Source organism: Erinaceus europaeus, chromosome 10 (genome assembly GCF_950295315.1).
Source record: "Erinaceus europaeus chromosome 10, mEriEur2.1, whole genome shotgun sequence".
Classification (NCBI taxonomy): Eukaryota; Metazoa; Chordata; class Mammalia; order Eulipotyphla; family Erinaceidae; genus Erinaceus; species Erinaceus europaeus.
Window position 1 is genome coordinate 107,730,679 of NC_080171.1, and position 19,688 is coordinate 107,750,366.

At 42.5% G+C, this 19,688-nt stretch overlaps 1 protein-coding gene and 1 long non-coding RNA gene across 6 annotated transcripts in view; one reads left to right on the forward strand and one right to left on the reverse strand.

Annotated features, from left to right (window-relative positions):
- Positions 1-19,688, forward strand: part of AOPEP (aminopeptidase O (putative)) — a 427,259-nt gene that overhangs the window by 215,454 nt on the left and 192,117 nt on the right. The gene's annotated exons all lie outside the window — the stretch shown is intronic.
- Positions 719-15,064, reverse strand: LOC132540781 (uncharacterized). Its single transcript, XR_009551922.1, has 4 exons — positions 13,673-15,064; positions 5,536-5,606; positions 2,413-2,560; positions 719-777 (listed from the first exon to the last, which is right to left on the reverse strand). It is a non-coding gene; the product is annotated as an uncharacterized LOC132540781 (long non-coding RNA).

The window sequence follows — 19,688 nt, forward strand, 5'->3', positions numbered from 1 at the left end:
ACAAGAAGGAGAAGGAGGACACTGATATGAGGAGGAGGAGGAGGAGGAGAAGAGATGGTCCTTAAACTAATCTGGAAGGTACTGGACAAACAGAAGGAGAAAAGAAGAAATCAGACCTCCCATAAGCCATCAGGAAATTAAATGTGTTTTTTGTTTTTTTAACCCTCTCCACATAAAGTTAAAAAATCTAATGATATTTGTCTGCAATACAAAATGTAAAGCATTGAAAAGGTATTTGTTAACACCGTTAACAGTCTTTTGGTGCTTTCCAACAGCAGAGACTTCAGTAGAAAGACTACAGATCTAACCTCTGATGAATAACAGACATGTGAATCCTGTTCCAATATTTTCCTAAGATTCAAAAAAAATTATTTTACCAGCCCTGGTACTATTCAGGTGATTCGTTTTCAAATATGTAATAGGTGATAAATTCAGGAGAACCAAACTTAGTTTCCAAAGTAAGCACCACTGCCCATGACATTATGGAATAAAACATACACCAAGTTTGGTCTCCTTTGCTTGCCTGGTAATGTGAGTAGTGTTCACTGTGAGGCGCATATGTGGAAACCACGCCACATGAAAACTGTGACTCAGGTCTGTTCTCAGAAGAACTGAGGTAATGGCTATTAATATTTTATTTCATACATTATAGTTGTTTGCAGAAGCAAACACTGTAGTTAAGGTTACATGTGTTGACACTTCAGCACAGCTCAGTTTTCCTTTATGCCAGGCTTTCTTTCCACAGATGTGTTTAACCCCAAGGTGAATTTTCAAAGCCTTAAAAAACAAAAGAAAGAACAGGAGAGAAAATTTGAAAGCAAGTTGGTAGAACACTATACATACACAACTATGAAAAATATGGCCCTTTTTTTACTTGGAAAATAGTTATGAAGATTTTTTTTCTCTTGTTTGTAATTTTCTCCCCATGTGGAACTAGTGAACAACAACCAAAATTCTTTGTGGTTGAAACTTTCCTTTAGTCTCTTGTCAGCAGAATAGAAGGCCAAGTCCTACCAAAGTAAATGCCTTGGTAATCAGCTGCTGTTACATGGTGTAACATCCATCTTGGAAGCCTTTTGTGAATGTGGCTTCAGGGTGTGACCTACGCCAATTTCTGCCCTCACTCGACATGAGCTTGTAGTTTAAGTAAGTCACCAGTTTCAGTCAACGGACCTTAGCTGGTTCTGCTGTGATTGGTATTTTCTAAAACCATTCTGAATAAAATGTGTTGCAGACTCAGGTCTGATATGAATTAGCTGTGGCACACAGTTCTCATGTGGCACAAAGGCCTCTGGCTCTCTGGCTTTATTTTCATGCATATGTAGAATAGGGACAGCCTGCCCTCCAAGATCCCCTCTGAGTTGAGTGTACAGGGACTCTAGCACCAGTCTGATACCTTTTCCTGATTTTAGTGCTACCCATCCATCTGCAGTAAGCTATTTCCCATGGTTACTTAGGGCAGGCTCTGGCTCAAGTACTGTGAACCAAATTCTACACAGACCTTTGAATCCATGTATCCCTGCCCTAGATTTGCTCTTCTGTCTTGCACCCTACCAAAGAATAAGTTTCTTCTTCTTGACAATCTATACTGTATTCATCTTTATTCCCTTATCTCCGGTCCCCATCAAAAGGAATCTATATTCCTCCCCAGCACTCTTCCTCAAAACTGACTAACCCAGGGAGTCAGGCGGTAGTGCAGCAGGTTAAGCGCAGGTGGCGCAAGCACAAGGATCCGTGTAAGGATCCCAATTCGAGCCCCCTGGCTCCCCACTTGCAGGGGAGTCACTTAGCAAGTGGTGAAACAGGTCTGCAGGTGTCTATCTTTCTTTCCCCCTCTCTGTCTTCCCCTCCTCTCTCCATTTCTCTCTGTCCTATCTAACAATGACGACATCAACAACAACAATAATAACTACAATAATAAAAGGGCAACAAAAGGGAAAATAAATTAATTAATTTAATTAAATTAAATTTAAAAAAACAAACAAAAAACTGACTAACCAAATATGGCATCCCTGTTCACTTTATGGGGAGCTGCTATGAAATCATGTGTTGATTCCCATCACCATGGGGCCTTGTAATATCTTAATTCATTGTGATTAATTTCATTGCAGAAAGGTTAGGCCTCTGCAGAAGATTGGCCAGTTAATACCACACTACCCAGCTAGATGTCAGCTTTTCTTGTGTGACATGCAAGTATCTTCCCTTCTGGGTCCGCAAGTACCTTGAGGCATGCACCGAAAAGCTGCAGATGCATTTGGCCTCAGTTAAGGTTTGAAGGGTTGCTATTCAACTCTCCCTACTCTGGTGACCCCCATCCCTACTGTTGACATGAAGACTTGGTTTTAACTTAAGGCACCTGATTTCACACTGAGCAGGCAAAGGGCAGAGCAGAGACAGGTCTAGGACACTAACCTCAGGCCTAGCTTTTTCTGAGAACAACACAATGGCATTTGCCCATGATCTGTACTTTCCCATAGTGTGATAAACCTCTTATTTTTCATTTGCTGATGTTTGAGAAGTATAGGATTTCCTCTAGGTCATTTAGCAGCTCCTGGCATGTCTGCAAGAAAGGTTTGGTGAGCAACAGGAAGTAGGATTGGGGTGGTGGTACTGAGGCAGTCTATAGGGTGAGTCATAGTGAAATTGCTCAATTTTGGAGGTCTAAATCACCAGATACTATTCACTTTATATAGTCCAACCTGGAAGTTGAAAAAATGGGGGAAGGTCAGGGCTCTATACTAGTGTTATATTTACCTGGTAAGAACGCTGGGTTTTGCCTCTAATGTAACATTATAGGACATCAATATTCTATCAAAGGATATTAATGTAGATAACTACTGCTAATACTGCTACTACTCATACTGTTATTGCAATTAATAATGCTTAAGCTTCGTTGTAGAGACAGTTGTTACATCTAGAAGGAACATTAAAGCATCTCCTGGGAATCACCACTGGCCTGGCCTGAGTCTTTTACATTTGGAATAATTTATGTAAATAATCTTTCTCCTTCTCCCATTCTTTGGTCAATATGATTAGTTGCAGAGATAAGGAATGAGTAATCAATAGCCTCTGACTATGTAGTTGCCACGGTTTTCATTGTCAAAATGTCATGGCAACAACAAAAAAAGCCATTTGCTAATAAAAAGGGTGGGATTCATTGCTGAGTGGTATTCACATCCATACTGTCCCAGACTTCTCAAAGCAGCCGCTAGCTTGGTGTCATAGCTGAATGATGTCATTTCAGTCATAACATAATTTTCCAGCTGGTCAGGAGGGGAAAGGGGTTTATTATTGTGGCATGTTTTCCACTGTGTCTGAAAGAAAATGAAGCAGACATGGATATGTGACAGTATCAGTTCTATTTTTACAGGTGTGTGTTAAGGATACAAGGTACCTTTCACTTGCAAAGAGAAATGTGGCTCTATGGCAAAAGCAAATTAAAAGAAAACTATTCCTTAAGAGATTTAAAAAATAATAATAATAACACATATAATTAGTTTGGAAACTGGCCTTGAGTACATTCAGCTTGAGGGACCTAGGGGCAGGTTGCCCGGTTTTTAGTCTCATTTCTGTTTCTACTGACGGATGGGTTCCTGGCTTCTTAATCTTTTCCAGGGTTTCTCCTAGAAAAATAATGGAGACCTCCCAAGTTTCATGTTAGTATGTTCATTTGTTTTTAATTTTTCATTTCAATATAATATAAAATGCAATTGTATGTTTAAGCATACAGCTTGTCAAATATGCACAAACTGAACACTTCACTATAAAGTGCACCCTCGTGAAAAACCCAGAATGCAGTCAGCCTCTCAGAAGATCCCTGTGTACCCTTGCTGTCACCTCCCACCCAGCCAGCACCGAGGGGACCAGCGCCCCAACCTCTGGCATAGATTTCATGTGGTGAAATTTGAGATCTGCAGAACTTTAGAAGAGATAAATTTGGGTTGTTTTAAGGTTCTTAGTCTGTGACCACTTGTTATAATAGTATAGAAGTCTGGTATGGGGATAGAGCTGTCAAATGGGAGAGCAGAGAGCAAACCTATGGTCTGCCCCCAAAGTCTGAGTGCCTAGAATCACTATAATAGATAGGACTGCTTTTAGCTCTGAGTGATCTTCAGTCTTTCCCATGGAGAGTAAGAACATAAAGCAGAAGTCCAAATGCCAGCCAGGTTATATTGGGAAGTAGGTAGAATGTGTCTTAGAAGCAGCCTTACTTTCCCACCCAGTTGTCCCCATTTTCAGAATGCCAGCTGTCTAGAAAACAAAGTATGGGCCGCATTTCTAATACTTCAGTATGAATTATTATATTAGCCTTCAAGAAGCGACATTCTCAAAGATAACCCAAGAAATTACTCTAGTACTTATAGTGGGGGCTGGGCAGTGGCGCACCCGGTTAAGTGCACATAGTACTATGCTCAGGGACCCATAGAAGGATCCAGGTTCCAACTCCAACTCCCCACCTGCAGGAGGGACGCTGGCCTCCAGGGGCGTGGACTCCCACTGAGGGTACTGAGCCCCAGCAATAACCCTGAAGCCATAAACCAAACAAAAAAAGCTGCTTTAGAGGCACTGTAGCTGCCCCTAGGGGTTGATAAACCTGACATCCTTAAACAAGTTTCTTCTTTCTTTTTTTTTTATATTTATTTAATTTATTTATTCCCTTTTGTTGCCCTTGTTGTTTTTTTATTGTTGTAGTTATTATTGTTGTTGTCGTTGTTGGATAGGACAGAGAGAAATGGAGAGAGGAGGGGAAGACAGAGAGGAGGAGAGAAAGATAGACACCTGCAGACCTGCTTCACCGCCTGTGAAGCGACTCCCCTGCAGGTGGGGAGCCGGGGCTCGAACCGGGATCCTTATGCCGGTCCTTGTGCTTTGCGCCACCTGCGCTTAACCCGCTGCGCTACAGCCCGACTCCCAAGTTTCTTCTTTCTGCTCACTTCAACTATAGCCATCAGAAAAAGCCCAAGATTCTTTTTATGTTCTCTTTTAGCTACAGGTAAACAATGAGTGCACTTCTGTTTTGGAAGGCATTGCTTTCCTGATTAAAGAGATAGGTGTTGCTGGTACAGCACCCCTCTTCCCTCTCAAACCCCTCCCCTCCTTTTTTTTTCTATGTTGAACATGAAGGTGATTCCTGGAGCTGTGGTGGTCAGCTGGTAGCCATGAGGTGAAAATATGAGGAAGAGAGTGACCATGGTAAGAAAGGCAGTGGAGGAAAGATAGCAAGACTGAGATCTAGCCCCAGCAACTATGTTCTTCCAAGAGTCTTATTACAGGAAAGATAAGTGAGAGAGTGACAGGAGCAAGTGGTGGTTAGCTGGAGGATCTAAGCCTCATCAGACCATGCCAGCATTTAGTTCCCTTTTTCTGTTACTTGCAGCTGAATATATTCCAAACAGATGCAGGTGCCCTTCAAATCACAAGAAGCAGTCATTGGGGATAGGAACATGGACACTAAGAACTACTTGGGAGAGGAATTCCTGTGATCCTCCCGACTCTTTCGCATATCCTTAGGATGACAGATCAAGGAAATCATACCAGAGCCATGGGATTTAGTGGTGGATCCAGCAACCCCAATGCATTCCACTTGCAGAGAAGAAATGCAGGGCCTGTAACTTTAAATGGAAAGTTTAGTTAAAACCGGAAGACTCTGGAGACCAAAACATTGTATTTGTTTATTTTTGTTTCTGGCAGGGTTTATTACCTTTTAAAGGGAAATGCTGCTATGTTTACCTCTAAGAATGACATCTGTCTCAGACTTTTCCAGGACACCCTAGAAAATATGCATTATCTCCAGCAGTAACGCCACTGTGACCTGGCCATAGAATCACATATCGAGATGAGAAAATATGTCTATTGTTCTTAAAAGCTCAGTTATTTGTGAACCGCCACCACCACAGCCAGGCAATTCCTTATCCTTAATGGCACTGATGATGTGGATGAGTACTTTAAAAAAAAAATTCAAAGACATATACTTTGTAGGTGGCCCCTAAGAAGATCTCTGCCTAGATAAAGATAACTCCAGCAGGCTAATCCTTTTAACAAAGGTGGTGATATATATTGTGGCAGCTGAATGCTCCTTTACAGCCAGTGAGAACAATCAGTGAATTCATTCATTTGATTCATGAATTTTCCTTCTATTTACACTTTAAACAAACATGCCATTTGTTTGCTTAGCTAACAAGCTCTGCCTTCATTTTAAGCCATTAGTGAGTAGTAATAATTGAAACTGTGTTTGGACTTTGAAAATACAATAAACCCGGTTAATTTTACCCTCAGTAATATGGAATTTGTAACGACTAACTTAGGTGAAGCTGAAATTTGTATTTTTGCCCCCTCGATGAAACAAAAGTTGGAGAAGTCATTTAGTGACTATAAACCAGGCTAGTCACGTTTTTCATAGGAAGAGCTGGACAAGAATTTAAATCCAAACGCCTACAAGAAATCAGGTTGCGCATATAACTGAGTTTTTGGACACAGCATCCTCTGAGTAACACTTTTTCTTTGCCTATTACTCGATGAATAGAAGAGTCATTTCACTTTTCTCTAAAGTAGCGGTGAGGGAAGTGGACACACGATTGTAAATTGCAAATGTGCACGCCCAGTGACTGGGGAGACGGGGTACAGAGCTGGAGGGCCTAAGCCCCCTCACAGGGTCAGCTGCTCCTACACTTGCCACATAGAAATGTGGGTCAAGCCTTTCAATTTTTCAATTATAACTTGAGAATTCAGATGTCTAGGTTAAATTTTCCCACATAAAAACTTTGTCAATGGTTTTTTTTTTTTTTTTAATTAAGGCTCTTTCACTGCATAGTATAGGTCAATGGCTTTCAGATGTGATTTCCAAGCCAATGTCAGCATCATTATCACCTGGGAACTTAATAGAAATATAAATTATCTACTGGAGAGACAGCATCATGGTTATGCAAAGGACTTTCCTGTCTGAGGCTCTGAGGTCCCAGATTCAATCCCCAGCATCACCATCAGCCAAAGCTGAGTAGTGCTCTGTTCTCCTTGTCTATCTCCCTGTTTTTCTGTCTGTTTGTCTGTCTGTCTGTCTGTCTGTCTATCTGCCTATCTCTTATTAAAATTAATAAAATATTTTTAAAGATACAAATTTTCAGGGCTGGGTGGAGGCACACCTGGTTGAGCACACACATTACAGTGTACAGAGGCCCAGGTTCAAGCACCCAGTTCCCTCAGGTAGGGAGGGAAGCAGTGAAGCAGTCCTGCAGGTGTCTCTCTCTGTTTTTCTGCCTCCTTCCTTCTCAACTTCTCTCTGTCTCTATCCAAAATTAAATAGACTTAAAATTTAAAAAAAACAAAAACAAATTCTCAGGCCACAGCCAAACCAATTAACCAGAATCTTTAGAAGAAGGAAGGACCCAGTGATCTTTTTTTTAAATATTTATTTATTTATTCCCTTTTGTTGCCTTTGTTGTTTTATTGTTGTGGTTATTGATGTCGACCTTGTTGGATAGGACAGAGAGAAATGGAGAGAGAAGGGGAGAGAAAGACACCTGCAGACCTGCTTCATGGCCTGTGAGGCTACTCCCCTGCAGGTGGGGAGCTGGGGGCTGGAACTGGGATCCTTCCGCTGGTCCTTGTGCTTAACCTGCTGCACTACCAACTGACTCCCTTTTTTTTTTTTTAACAAGCTCTCTTGGTAGGGTTTTTTGTTTTAGCAAATACTCCTTAGGACTTAGAATAAAAAATGATTTGATGTTCATCTGAAATTCAGATTTAATGATCCAGCAACCCTAGGTCTAAGCGATTCTGAAATCTGCTGGTTTGGTCAAGCAAAACACGGAAGTATTTGAGCCAGGCTCCCTATCTCTGAATCAGCTTTGACAGGAAATGATGATGTGATCTTGGACAAGTGATGTAATTTTCTGGGGCTTCATTTACATTTGTGTAAGTTGGAGGTGCATGTTCTCCTTTACCTCAAAGTAGAGCATTCCTATTTGGTATGATCTGGAAAGTTGTTTTGTTTTGTTTTTGCGGGGGAGGGTTTGGCAACACTGAAAAAAAAAATCATTTCATATTAATTGTGGCAGCATTCCTAGATCCAAAAACAACTTGCCAAATCCTACCAAATAGGAGTACTTTGGGCAGCAGGTAAAATTTGCAATAATATCTCCCTTACTGAAGGATTATTGTTAGAGTTAAATAAGTTAATGAACGCTAAGTACTGAGAACTATTCCTGGAGGACAATAAATACTAAGAGCATTAGCCTTATTTGTCCTTTTTTTTTTTTTTCTCACCTTTTTCTATTCCTCCACAACTACCACTGTCATCCTGACTGTCAGGGACTCCATGACCTCAGCTTCTTTCTATTCTTTTTTTTACCAGAGCACTGTTCAGCCCTAGTTTATGGTGGTGTGGGGGAATAAACCTGGGACTTTGGAGCCTCAGGCATGTAAGTCTCTTTGCATAACCATATGCTATCTACCCTTTTTCTATATATTTTTTTCTAGCTCTAATTTTTTTTTAAATTTTTTGGTATTGTCTTTCATTTATTGGATAGAGACAGCCAGAAATTGAGAGGGTAGGGGGTGATAGGGAGAGAGAGAGAGAGAAAGAGAGACCTGCAGCCTTGCTTCACCACTTGCAAAGCTTTCACCCTGCAGGTAGGAACCAGAAGGCTTGTAAACCCAGGTCCTTGTGCCTTGTAACATGTGTGCTCAACCAGGTGTGCTACCACCCGGCCCTCTAGCTCTACTTTTGATGTGACATAACTGATTCTGATGCCTCACATCTCAGAGTAGCATAGAAGCCTGTTCCTACTCGAAGTAGCCCCTTGCCTTGAAAGCTAGTGGAAGTGTGGTTAAATGGAAGGGGGTACTCATGCTTTCCTTCCTACCAGTAATCGCTTTCAGGATTCTTTCTGTCAGATTGCAAACCAGGCCAGTTGTGACCTGCTGTGACCAGGCCAATTGCATAAAGACTGTCCTGTTTTTTCCTGTGTTCCTCTCAACCCCCAGCAAAGCCACGCCTGTGTTTCTGACTACATCTTGGGTTTTCAGTTTCCCAGAGTGCTGGACTGGGATTTGGATGGTTGTGGAGTACAGGCAACTGACGTTTCTTCCTTCACCAGCTCAAGCTCTGAATACTCTTTTGGGAAATCCCCACGACTTCTTTTTCTAGTCAGGGAACTTGGGAAGATTTGACTCATGAGTCTAAAGAGTGCCTCCACTTTATTTCAAAGGAAACCCTTAATCATACCATTTTGATCAAGAAGAATGGTGCAGGCTGCTAACATGCCCCTTCATGAAGCAACTTTTCAAACTTCCACGTGGCCACAAAAGACAAACTCAACGGCATAGCAAAAACCTACTGGATGAGTTATTATGGCTCTCAGTTGCACCATTTTATTGCTGTTCTGGGAACAAAGCAAAATGCATTATTTTATTAAATAAAGATATTCCCTGTATCACAGTGGAGTCTAATTATATTAGCTCTTGGTTTATAGGAACAAGCATCATCACCCTGGCTGGGGAGGACAAAGAGTGGGTGGGGGCAGGGTGAGGCAGTTGGGAGAATTGCATTTTGTCATCCATGTGTTCCAATGGAGGCTGCCAGTATATTTTAATTAGTAATTAGTTACCGGAAGAGTTCTCCAGATTCTGCAGAAAACACACCGCTCTCATTTCATAATTAATTTACAGATGATTCAAAAGAAATGTTCAATCACAATAAATATTGTTTGGCTAGTTTGGCCATGGGTGTGTTTCTAATAATACCAAAATGTTCAGTAACTTCAAATATATATTCTTTATTTTTATTTAGAAAAACCCAAAGACTCCATAGCTGAACATGTACCTTGATATTTAGAAAATAAAAAAGGAACCCAAATACATTTGAAATTTTTACTCAACTATCGTTCTTTCCTCTGATTTTTTTTGTTTGTTTGTTTTGAAACCTGATATATCCTTCTGTGTTTTTCTTTAGCTTCTTCGATGAGTGTAACTACAAGATGCCAACTGTTACTACTGAGCGGGGGGTACATGGCATAATGGTTATGCAAAGAGTCTATCATGCCTGAGGCTCCAAAGTCTCAGATTCAATTCCTCGCACCACCATAAGCCAGAGCCAAATAGTGCTCCGGCAAAATAAATAAACAAACAAACAAACAAAAGATCCAACCCTTACCACCAAAGAAAGTCAAGGTAGTCTGAGGTATAGCTCACTTCTAATAATTACATGTTAGCAGTGGTAGCAGTTAACACCCAGGGCTGAGATGGAGACTACATTCTCTATGGATCAGTTACTCAATGGTACAGAAATGATCTCCCTCACTAGCTAAGCACTCTTCCAAAAAGCAAAATTTGTTTGTTTGTTGTTGTTTTTCTTCTAGAGCCAGAGGTGGTCTGTGTTGCCATCGCATGTCATTAGTTTTTTCACAGGCAATAGGCCAAACCCAACACTTACCACGTTTATAAAACAGGAAAAAATGGTTTGGTATTTTCAGCACTGTCCCTCTTTCTTTTGTTGTGTCTCCTAGGAGCCTCGATACACACTCCCCAGAACGCTTGAAGTCTGATACTTGAGTGTGCAATGAAAACAAACTGTGTCTTCTCTGAAAATAATTTTTTATATTAGAGATAATAAATCTGTAGTCCCTGTTCAAAAGTCTGCGTGTTTTGGCGTCGTGGTTAAAAGAAAAAATAGGCATGGTCTATTTCTCCCCCTTTTGACTTATAAATTGTTATCACTTTCCTAATCTTGTTACCTGTGTCTTTCATATTCACTTCCCATCTTGTTGTCTACTGCCATTTCTTCTTCATTTGTTTCCAGCATTTTATCAGCTTCTAACCTGCCATGTACTTCTCTACTTGCCCTATTTCCTTATCTACATCTCTTTCCTTTTTTTTTAAGTATCCTTTTCTTTTTTTTTAAATTTTTTTAAATATTTATTTTATTTATTTATTCCCTTTTGTTGCCCTTGTTGTTTTATTGTTGTAGTTATTATTGTTGTTGTCGTTGTTGGATAGGACAGAGAGAAATGGAGAGAGGAGGGGAAGACAGAGAGGAGGAGAGAAAGACAGACACCTGCAGACCTGCTTCACCGCCTGTGAAGCGACTCCCCTGCAGGTGGGTTGCCGGGGTTCAAACCGGGATCCTTATGCCGGCCCTTGTGCTTTGCGCCACCTGCGCTTAACCCGCTGTGCTACAGCCCGACTCCCATCTCTTTCCTTTTTTAAAGGCCTATTTTATTGATTACATATCCGAGGTCAGAGTGTCACAGGCAGAATGGGTGGGGGGAGAGAAGAACATGCAGTGTCAGGACTTGAGCTGGGGGCCTTGGGTGTGCAAGTTCAGTACTCTGCCAATTGAACTGTCTTCCCAGCCACCCCTCATCTTACTTTTTAAAGATTTATCTTCTTTCATGAACAAGTCATAGAGAGAAAGAACACATAGTGCTGAGGATCTAACCCAGGGCTTCAGACATTCAGGCTCTCTGCCCGGAGTCATGTTTTTCCCAGACTCCTTTCCTCCTCATCTATTTTTTTTTTGTTGTCATCATCTCCCTCATCTTCCCTTTCTGCTCTCTCATCTCCTTGTCTTCTTCCCTCATCTCTTGTCTACTTCAACCAGCTTGTTACTGTCTCCCTTCATTTCATTAACTCCTCTGAGTTGATGACCTTTCTGCTTTTCTTCCTGAAAAGGGTTCACTCTTGATTTCTCTGTCTCTATCCAATAAAGGGAGAAAGGAAGAAAAGCAAAAAAAAAGGAAGGAAAGAAGAATGGGGAAAAAAGGAAGAAAGGCCAGATGATGGCACATCTGGTTGAGCATATATGTTACAATGTGCAAGGAACTGGGTTCAAGCCCCTGACTCCCACCTGCAGGGGGAAAGCTTCTCCAGTGGTGAAGCAATGCTGTAGGTGTCTCTCTCAGTCTCTCTCCCCTTCTCTCAATTTCTGGTTGTCTCTATCCAATAAATAAAGAATAAAAAATATTTAAAATAAAGAGTTGTTGTTTTAAAAGAGAGAGAGAGAGAGAGGAAAAAGAAATAAAATAGAAAAAAATTATAAAGGGACCAGGCAATGGTGCACCCAGTTGAGCACTCATGTTACAGTGTGCAAGGAAGGACCCAGGTTCAAGCTCCTAGTCCTCACCTTCAAGGGGAAAACTTTGCAAGGGGTTAAACAGTGCTACAGATTCTCTCTCTCTCTCTCTCTCACTCTCATCCTTTCATCTTGATTTCCCTGTCTCTAGCCAATAAATAAATTTATTAATTAAAAAGATTCCCGGGTAGTGCAGCTATTCTATTTGGCACTGTAATACATGGTAGATATTTGCTCGTGCCCACAGAATGTACCACACCAGAAGGGAGGCTTATACAGCAATGGGCTGTGAATGATAATGATGCATCAATGCAGATTCCTCAGTTCTGACATGAGATACCTGGGAAACATCTATCCCTTCTGCTCAGTTTTTGTCATGAATATAAAAATATACTCTATTGGGGGTGGGCATGGAATTAGTCCTTATAAAAAGGAGGTAGAAGGTCGAGACCAAGGAGAGTTGGAAAGCTGTGTGGTCTGTTATCCTCCCTGGATTCCTGGAGTTGTGCATCCTCGCACCTGCTCAGCTAAGCAGCCCCTTGTAATAGCTAAGATGGGGCTCCTCGGGGGCCGGGCGAATGCACAGCAGGTTAAGTGCAGGTGGTGCAAAGCACAAGGACCGGGCTTAAGGACCCTGGTTCGAGCCCCCAGCTCCCCACCTGCAGGGGAGTCGCTTCACAGGCGGTGAAGCAGGTCTGCAGGTGTCTGTCTTTCTCTCCCCCTCTCTGTCTTCCCCTCCTCTCTCAGTTTCTCTCTGTCCTAGACAGCAACAATGACAGCAATAATATTAACAACAATGATAGACAGCAAGGGCAACAAAAGGGAAAAAATGACCTCCAGGAGCAGTGGATTCATAGTGCAGGCATCAAGCCCCAGCAGTAACCCTGATGGGTTTCATTGATGGGGCTCCTCAATGAAAAATAGGTTAGGAAGAAGAGTTCAATGTTGCTCTGAGGGGTATCAATAATAAAAAGCAATACTTCCCTTGCTTTTTACCCCTTCCCTTTCTCTGCTACTCTCTCTCCTGCCTAGAAGAGGCTGGAACCTTATTGATCAGTAACTTCAGGCTAGTTTTTGATTGTCCTGTAGATTTAGGAACTGTGTGGGACCTGGATGGTGGCTTGTCTTGAGTGGATTCTGAAGATAAAGCTTTGGGGGAAGGAGTGATCATTGCAGCACTGGGTTTCAGCAGGACAGATGGTGTGAATCCAGAAGTCACAGATAGAAACCCAGTCACCCCAGGCAAAGTGGGTCTGAATAGGGCTTCAGAGTCAAGACTGTGTGAGGTACTTGCTATAGTTCTCTATTCCTCCCTTTCATCAAATGCAAAATGGGGTAAAAATAAATTTGCTCCTGGATTCCTGGGTAGAGGAAATGAAATGATAGTTGTAAAAGCAGTGCCTAGTATTTAGCAAGCAGTCAAGTAATATTAGGATATGTTTTTGATAGAAATCTCTGGAATGTAGCCCTGGGGCTGCCTTCAGTCACTCTCTGCCTTAACTGTTGGCAGCTTGAGATAAATTTCATGTAGGTAAGTTAGTAGCTGTTATGCTGCCTATTTGCTATGCAGATTTTTAAAATTATCTAAGTGGCACCATGTCTCACACTTATGTGATTCCACTGCTCTGGGGTCAGCTTCATCATTCTTTTTATCTCCATCTGTGGTGTTCCCATGTAGAGCTATTTCCAACCCTTACTATTCAGACTTTTAAAAAGAAAGAGAAGGCGGAGGAAGTGGGGGAGGAGGAGAGGCGGAGGAGGAGAAAAAGGAGAAGGAGAGAGAATGAGGGAGTTGGGCCGAAGCACAGCGGGGTAAGCGCACCTGGCGCAAAGTGCAAGGACCGAGTAAGGATCCTGGTTCAAGCCCCCGGCTCCCCACCTACAGGGGCGTCGCTTCACAGGCGGTGAAGCAGGTTTGCAGGTGTCTTTCTTTCCCCCTCTCTATCTTCCCCTCCTCTCTCCATTTCTCTCTGTCCTATCCAACAATGATGACATCAACAACAATAATAGCTATAACAACAATAAAAACAATAAGGGCAACAAAAAGGAAATAAATAAATAAAAAGAAAGAAAGAAAGAAAGAAAGAAAGAAAGAAAGAAAGAAAGAAAGAGAGAGAATGAAAGAGCCAAAACTTCCTTCAATGTGGTGGGGGCCAGGCTTGAATTTGGGTCATATACATGGCAAAGCAGTGGATCACCCAAGTGAGCTATTTTGTCAGCCTACTATTCAGAATGTTTAAAGGGAAACTAACACTGACTCATCTTGACCCCGTGTAATACATTTTCAGAGCTGGTTTGCACCACAGATTACTTGAAAGACCCATACCCCAAAAGAGCATTCCTTCCCCCCTAAGGCTTCAGTTTAAAGACTATGTAAAGTGAGATGACTTGTCCTCAGTGTTGGATTGTCCCAAGCCACTAAGAGTCTCCTTTCCAGTTTTTCAAATTAAAATCAGCAAAGAATTAAGTCCTTCAAGCAAAAGTTGCTCCCCGTGGTTTTAAGACCCTCCAAGTTCCCCAGTTTTACTATGGAGGGCAGTTTCCTCTTTTGTGTTCTTTCTTCCTATCTTAAAAAAAAAAAAAAAAAAAGGAAGACTAAGCTCCACGTGGTGTGCAAACTGAAAAAACCTTGAACCCATAAGCGCAAGCTTGATGAATACATCTGTTTCCTGCACACACCTCCCAAAGAGCTATATAAAAAAGTGAATCTCCTCCCACCCACCACCCCCTGGGGATGGGGGGTGGAATTGGGACCTAATCCAGAATAATGGGAAGGGTGGCCTGCAGCTCTTCTTGCCCTTAACCAAAAGCAATTTCCTGCCCTCCTCCTCCCCTCACCCTGGGCAGCAGCCCTGACCTGCTGAGGTAGTGGCCTGGAGCTGGAGTCGATAAGTGTTGTACCTCTCCCTAAGCAACAAGATGGGCCGCGCCAGGTCAGGTCTCCCTGGACAAAGCAGAAATAAATCACACACCAGCCTCTACTTAAGATCTGATGAAATCCTCCATTTCCGTTCCAAATTGAATTCCTCCCGAAGGACTGAAGTAGCTCCTGAGAGTAATGAAGGCACTCCTTCCTTCTCGGTGAGAGGCATGGTTTACATTAAGGAACACAGCCTTCTAATCTGGGTGGGGAGGTAGTTTTTAGGAATGGTCTAGAGAAACTGTTTTCAGACCAGGAGTGGTATTTCTAATCTGGAGGGTGAGGCCCCAGATAGGCAATACCGCTTGTCTCTGTGGGGCCGGTAGCCCTACTGGTGGTCTCTGGGACAGAAGGAGCACAAGTGTCCTGCTGCCATTCAGTGTCCTTCCCCCCTCGAATACACATACCAAGCCCCCCACACACACACACATAAACACATACACACACACACACACACACACACACACACACACACACACACACACACACACACCGTGCATTCTATCCTTCTCTTCGGCCATTTGTAGCAGCAGAGAATTTTTTGATGGAGAACTTAAGAAGAAAGAGGGCTTGAACTATTTATTTATTTATTTGGGGAGAGTTGAAAATACTGCACACACCTCATCTCTTAGTTGGGAAAAATGATCAGCTCTGTGACATAAAAGGAACCATTTTTAGGATGAAGATGTCATTGAAGTGATTATATCTTCCATCCACTGTAACGATGATGATGATGAATTAACAATTTGGCATCTGTAGAGGCAGTTGAAAAAGGCCCTTTCAGGGAAAAGAAAAAAATATATATATATATTTGGTTTCAAACAGGCCTTGTCAGAGTGAAGACTGATGAACCACTGGCTGACTGGGACCATGAATAAGATTCTGAGAATGCAGGAATGTGTGAGGAGCTCAGGGGTGAAGCTGATAAATCAAGGTTCAAATAGGAGTGGAAGAGTCTAGACATTCATTCTGGGTTGAAGCTAGACTTGAAGGAGAATATCTGCTGGGAAAGGAGTATTTGCCATTACTCCTTGAGTTTAAGAGTATTATGGAGTGTACACAACTGGAGGAAAATTCTAATTGCCGTGAGAAATTCAGCCATGTAGGGTCAAAAAAAAAAAGTGGAAATTCTTCTTTCAAGGATAAAATGCTTCTGGTTCACTCCTGTCGAGATTTTGTTAACTATCTTTTAAAATAAATACCAGTAGCTTACTCCATCTTTTATTGAATTGTTTTGTTTTGTTTTGTTTTTCTGAGAGGCAGACCAGAGCATGTGTGGTAACAGAGAGTGACCCTGGGTCTCAGGTTTAGAAAGCTTGTGCTCCACCAGATGAATCACCTCCCAGAAATTACTCCCAATTGTTTGTTCGTTTGCTACCAGGATGATCTCTGGGGCTCAGTGTCTACACAATTCCTGTTTCCAATACCCTGCTTTTCTTCCTTTCCTTCCTTCCTTTCTTTCTTTCTTCCTTCCTTTCTTTCTGTCTTGATAGAAGGTAGAGACCCAGATAGGAAGGTGGGGGGGAGGGAAGACAAGATATCTGCAGCACTGTTTCACCACTTAGGAAGTTTCATCCTTGTAGGTAGGGGCTGGGAGCTAGAACTCTGTTCCTCTGGTAATTTGTGCATTCTACCAGGTGCATCACCACCTGCCCCCATTTACTCTTTATCAAATTCAGTTTTTGTTTTTTTTTTAAACCAATTTTTAAAAAATATTTATTTTATTTATTCCCTTTTGTTGCCCTTGTTGTTTTTTTATTGTTGTAGTTATTATTGTTGTCGTTGTTGGATAGGACAGAGAGAAATGGAGAGAGGAGGGGAAGACAGAGAGGGGGAGAGAAAGATAGACACCTGTAGACCTGCTTCACCACCTGTGAAGCGACTCCCCCTGCAGGTGGGGAGCCGGGGTTCGAACCGGGATCCTTATGCCGGTCCTTGTGCTTTGCGCCACCTGCGCTTAACCCGCTGCGCTACAGCCCGACTCCCTCAAATTCAGTTTTAAGAAAGTCATTTCCACTATAAGGAAATGGAACCCTAAAAGTAAACCACCAGTGAAAAATTAAAAAAAAAATCCAACTTTAGGGGACAAGTTGGGTGCAGGGGGTTGGAGTCCAGTTCTAAAGTGGAAATTTGCTTCTTTTAGGGAGAAAGTCTTGTTGTGTTGCCTGTTGATAATGGGGCCGTTTCTGTTGAGAGAAATGCCTTTCCTTCTTATGCAGGAAGCTTTGCTCTTTCTCAAAAGACAGGTGAAAATACATACATTTCTCCTCAGGTAGAAAGAAAGGTTTGGGGTGAGGATAGATAGCATAATGGTTATGCAAAAAGACTCATGTCTGAGGCTTCGAAGTCCCAGGTTCAATCCCCTGCACCACCATAAGCCAGAGCTGAGCAGTGCTCTGGTAAATTTAAAAATTAAATAAATAAAAACAAGTCATCTTGTTAAAAAAAAAAAAGGAAGGAAGGGAGAGAGAGAGAGAGAGAGAGAAAGAAAGAAAAAAAGAAAGAAAGAAAGAAAGAGAAGGTTGGAGCTGGAATGTGGGTCTCTAGATGGAATTCCATCAATGCCAACATCTTGCCAAACCCTTTCAAGATGCACCAAAGTGTCTCCAAAATACATGCAGTTGGGATAGAAAGGGTGGTGTTGCCAAAGACTGCTCAAGGGGAAAGGTTAAAGGGCAAGAAAATGAAATGCCACTGTTGTATGCTTTACATTGGGTTGTTCTAGCTCTCCCCCTGCCAAGAAAATTGGATCAGTCCTGCTAGTTTCGCGAGCCCACTTGGCCCCGCCCCTAGGAACCCCGAGAGAGTCCCAGAGTTGCAGAGTTCGAGAGTTCTTGACGCCGCTGCGGGAAAGAGGCAGCAGAGTTCTGTTTGGTGATTAGTTTGGTTTAGTTTATGAATCGTTGTTCCTGAATAAAGAAATACAGCTTCCCTGCCCAGCTGTATGTCTCTGGTCGTCTCTGTTACCCGCCCGTGAAGCTAGCCCGGCCAGCTGGAGCCTCCGAATTTTAACAACATGCCACCCCCTCCACAGCCACTTTTATGTGTTCTGTGTCTTCAGGCCCTCACAGATATTTGCATACATGTGCTCTAGCAAGGCACCCACCCTGAGACAAAAACAGCCAGTGGGTCACAGCAGACAATACAGGCTTCTTCCTAGTGATCAGCCTCACTGCAATTTTATGATCATCAGCTCCTCCCAGGTCAGGTCGGACGTACAACGTCTGTGACTGTGTACAGCATCCGTCCAGGTCTTTGGCTGTCAGGCGCAGGCCTGTCCTTGAGTCTGTTTACAAGGTCTGAATTAGTACTTCTGCTTTGTTTTAGCCAAAAAATGGTGAAGTGCTGCCAGCAGTATGTCTGGAATGTTATTTACTTGCTACATTTCTGTGGCTTTTCTTGGTGGAACTGCACATGCCAGAGCAAGGGGTCACTCACTTACTTGCAAATGCCAGGTTACACAGTTTGTCTTCCCCTCGGAGACTTTCTCATAAGAGGAACTCTAAGTCCATTTCCTTTTCCCCCTACCTTCATAATGTTCCTCTCCTCCCTTCCTTCCTTCCTTCCTTCTTTCTTTCCTTCCTCCCACACTCTTATATATTTTTTTCACCTTTTGTTGCCCTTGTTTTATTTATTTATTTATTTATTAGTTATTGTTGTTGTTATTGATGTCATTGTTAGATAGGACAAAGAAATGGAGAGAGGAGGGGAAGACAGTGAGGGGAGAGAAAGATAGACACTTGCAGACCTGCTTCACCACCTGTGAAGCGGCTCCCCTGTAAGTGGGGAGCCAGGGCTTGAACCTGAACCGGGATCCTTACCCTAGTCCTTGGGCCATGCGCTTAACCCACTGCACTACTGCCCCACCCCACTCTCCTCGAGCTCTGATCTTATGATGTATTGCACTCCTGTGTTCTGAAGGCCCCAGCTGTACTTCTTGTCCCTAGGGTTTCTGATGGACTCTTCCAGAGCCTAGCAGATACTTTTCTTCTTGTGTGCCGGCCTTGTTATTTCCCGTGAAAGCTGTCTGTTTGGGCACACACCACTCCCACGATTTTCAGTTGGGCTCGGAGCTGAATGAGTGAGGTAGTGCAGGGAAATACAGGTGGGGCTTTCTCTCCTGGTGGCCGTGGGGGTGGAGGACAAATCTGCAACTGTCCTGGCTTGTGCAGAGCTGACACCATGGCACACAAACAGCAGCTGAAGGATGGAACCTGTGTGTATGCAGTTTCTTAATGTAGAAGGTTTCACAACTGGTCTTGTTCAATTGATGGAGGCAAGATTTTTTTTTTTTCTTTAAGAGCAAATTTTTCATTAGATGGTAAACAAGTCCTATTTAAAAGAAGGTGAAGCTCAGGAACTATTTTATTTGCCTCTCTTTTTTTTTTTTTTAAGCTTCCCCCTCTCCCACTTAGGCAAATCTAATCAAGGTATTTGGGGTTTTTAAACAAGGTATGTAAAATAAGATTAGATAAATCCCCCTTACTAGTACCAGCCCTGGGGTCATTTGCACACCTGGGTAGGTAAACTTCTCTCTCTCTCTTTCTCTCTTTCTCTCTCTCTCTCTCTCTCTCTCTCCCTCCTTTCCTTTCCTTTAACCTTACCCCCTCTCTCCTCTTTGTCTGCTTAATATTGATATACCAAGTGGACATGCGCACATCCACAGATAGGAGATGACACTTTCGAAAAACCTTTGTCTCA